Source organism: Nematolebias whitei, chromosome 21 (assembly GCF_014905685.2).
Source record: "Nematolebias whitei isolate Nwh7 chromosome 21, NemWhi1, whole genome shotgun sequence".
Lineage (NCBI taxonomy): Eukaryota > Metazoa > Chordata > Actinopteri > Cyprinodontiformes > Rivulidae > Nematolebias > Nematolebias whitei.
The window spans coordinates 35,568,153-35,571,492 of NC_056518.1; positions in this window are offsets into that span (position 1 = coordinate 35,568,153).

Here is a 3,340-nt window from a genome sequence, read left to right on the forward strand (position 1 = left end):
ACTGCTGAGGTGTTCTAGAGGCCCAGGATGCTTCGATAGCAGTCTTAAGCTCATCCAGAGTGTTGGGTCTTGCGTCTCTCAACTTTCTCTTCACAATATCCCACAGTATCCTGATGCATGCTCAATAATCCAGGTAGAAAAATAAAAAAAAGTTAAATCTGGTCCTATGGACATTAAAAAGAAAAAAAAACAAAACGAAGCAAAAAAATATAAAAACGTTTCGTCTCTCATCCAAGAGACTTCCTCAGTCTGAGGTGCTGTTTTCAGCTCAGTCTCTTAAATAGCACCTTCTCAGAGTGGATCAACCAGTTTGCTGCTGACAACCAAAACCAGCTGATCACATGGTCAAGAAGGACCATCAGCCTAACAATGGATCATTAGCACACTGATGGCTGTTTACTATTCACAGGGGCTGAGTGATACTAGCAATCACAGCATTGTAAGAATGGGACAGTTGAACCCGGAGGCCTCCACCCCTGTTTAATGATGGACGATTTCTTTTCACAAAGATGGCCTCCTTTACTCCTCTCTCAAACCATCGTTCCTCTCTGTCCAGGATGTGAACATCTTCATCCTTGAAAGAGTGACCGCTGGCCTGGAGATGAGTGTAGACCGCAGAATCCTGGCCTGATGATGTTGATCTTCTGTGCTGGGCCATCCTTTTGGCCAGTGGCTGTTTTGTTTCCCCGATGTAAGACTGATCACAGCCCTCCTGACACTGAACAGCATACACAATATTACTCTGTTTGTGCCGGGGGACTGGATCTTTGGGATGAGCCAGTCTTTGTCGTAATGTATTTTGGGGTTTAAAAGCCACTGGGACATTATGTTTAGAAAATAAACGTCTCAGTTTCTCTGATACTCCCTCAACATATGGAATGACCACTGGTCTGGGTCTGGGTTCCTCCTTTTCACCTGTTGGCTGACTGGAGTCCTGTTTGGGTTTCTTCTCTGCTTTCAGGAAGGCCCAGTTAGGATATCCACATTGCTCTAGAGCCTGTCTTGTGTAGGATTTCTCCTTCTGCCTGGCTCCTGAGTTAGTGGGGATGCTGTCTGCTCTGTGATACAGAGTCCTGATGACTCCTAACTTGTGCTTCAAATGGTGATGGGAGTCAAACTGCAAATACTGGTCTGTGTGGGTGGGTTTGTAGTACACCTCGGTTTGCAAAAGTCCTCTATCAGAGACTGAGACCTCACAGTCCAAGAAAGCCAAACTGCCATTTTTTACATCTTATCGTGTGAACTTGATGTATTTATCCACAGAGGTGATGTGGTCAGTAAAATGTTGGACTTCCTGAGATTTAATTTTAACCCAGGTGTCGTCAACATACCTGAACCAATGACTTGGTGGTGTCCCTAAAAAGAACATCAAGGCTCTCTTTTCTACCTTCTCCATGTACAGGTTGGTAACAATAGGAGAAACTGGAGACCCCATAGCACACCCATGTTTCTGCCTATAATATTGCTCCCCATATGTGAAGTAGGTTGACTGGAGGCACAGTTTCAAAAGTTGACCCAGTTGTTCTGTGTAAAGCATGGTCCTGCTGCTCAGAGTGGTTTCTGATTTTAATCTTAAACTGACCACATCTACTGCATCCTCAACAGAAATGCACGTAAAGAGTGATGTGACATCAAAAGAGACCATTGTTTCATCAGTCTCCGTGATGATATCCCTCACCTTATCCACCAAGTCCATGGTGTTCTGTATGTGGTGTTCTGAGCTGCCAACAAAAGGGATGAGTACAGACGCCAGATACTTGGAAACATTGTAAGTGACAGAGTTAATCATGCTAACAATAGGTCTTAATGGTACACCTTGTTTGTGGATTTTAGGTAAACCATACAGACTAGGTGTGGCCTCCCCTGGGTACAGTCTGTGGTACAGAATATGGTCAATAGCCTTGTCCTGCGCCAAATTTTTCAGGCAATCTATTAACTTCTTGTAACCACTTCCTGGATCTCTTTTCAGAGGTTCATAAGTGGTTAAGTCACTAAGGAGTATCATAACTTTCTCATGATAGTCTTTCTGATTCAAAATCACTGTGCACCTTCCTTTGTCTGCTGGGAGAATGATGATGTTTTTGTCCTTGCTAAGAGTGGTGAGTGCATCCCTCTCCTCTTTACTGATGTTGGAAGGTGGTGGTTTGGCATTGCTGAGGCAGGATGAAACTTTGATTCTGAGCTTGTTCTGCTTCACCCTCTTTCATTTTGTTGTTGCGGATGGCTGATTCTGTGGCTGTGATCAACTGTCCCCCTCTTACAATGCTGTGATTGCTAGTATCACTCAACCCCCTGTGAATAGTAAACAGCCATCAGTGTCCTAATGATCCATTGTTAGGCTGATGGTCCTTCTTGACCATGTGAGCAGCTGGTTTTGGTTGTCAGCAGCAAACTGGTTGATCCACTCTGAGAAGGTGCTATTTAAGGGACTGAGCTGAATACAGCACCTCAGACTGAGGAAGTCTCTCGGATGAGAGAAGAAACGTTTCTACATTATTTTTTTTTTGCTTTGTTTCGTTTTTTTTGTCTTTTTTGTTTTTTTGTTTTTAGAATGTCCAGAGGACCAGATTGAACTTTTTTGGATTTTTCTACCTGGGTTATTGAGCGTGTATCAGGATACATGGAGGAGGAGCTGGTCAATGACCTGAGGAGAGCTGGCACCACTGTTTCCAAGGTTACTGTAGGTAATCCTTGAATCTAATCTTTAAATCACTTCTTGGTCTGTTGCCTTCATACATCTCCTCCTACATGTCTCTGCGTGAGTGCAGCTACGGAGTGCGCTCTCAGGACATTATTACCTGCAGTGTTCCCTCAATGAGGACTGAACTAGGCAAAAGGGCCTTCTCCTATTCCGCTCCTGTTTCCTGGAATATCTTACAAAAAGATTTGAAGCTCTCGACCTTGACCTCTCTAAGTGTCTTTAAGAATCTGTTGGACACCTGGCAGGGTCCAATGCTGACATGTTCCTGTTGTTAGTTTTCTACATTTGTCTTGGAATCTAGCTGTTTTTTTGTTTTGTTACCTTTTCCTTTTAGCCATCCTATTTGTTAAAAAAACAAAACTGTAGTATGCTTTTTTTTTATAACTGTTTATTGTTGTTGCTGCTGTCCATTGTTGTCATCTTTCTTTGTTGAAATCAGGTCTCTCTTGTAAATGAGTCCTCGAGGCTCAATGGGATTTACCTGTATAAATAAAGGTTGATTGAATCCACTAAGACGTCATAGTTTAAAATATGCATGGCACGGAAGTTTCCTCTGCTTATGTATATATGTGTATGTATGTATATATATATATATGTATATATGTGTATGTATGTATATATATATGTATGTATATATGT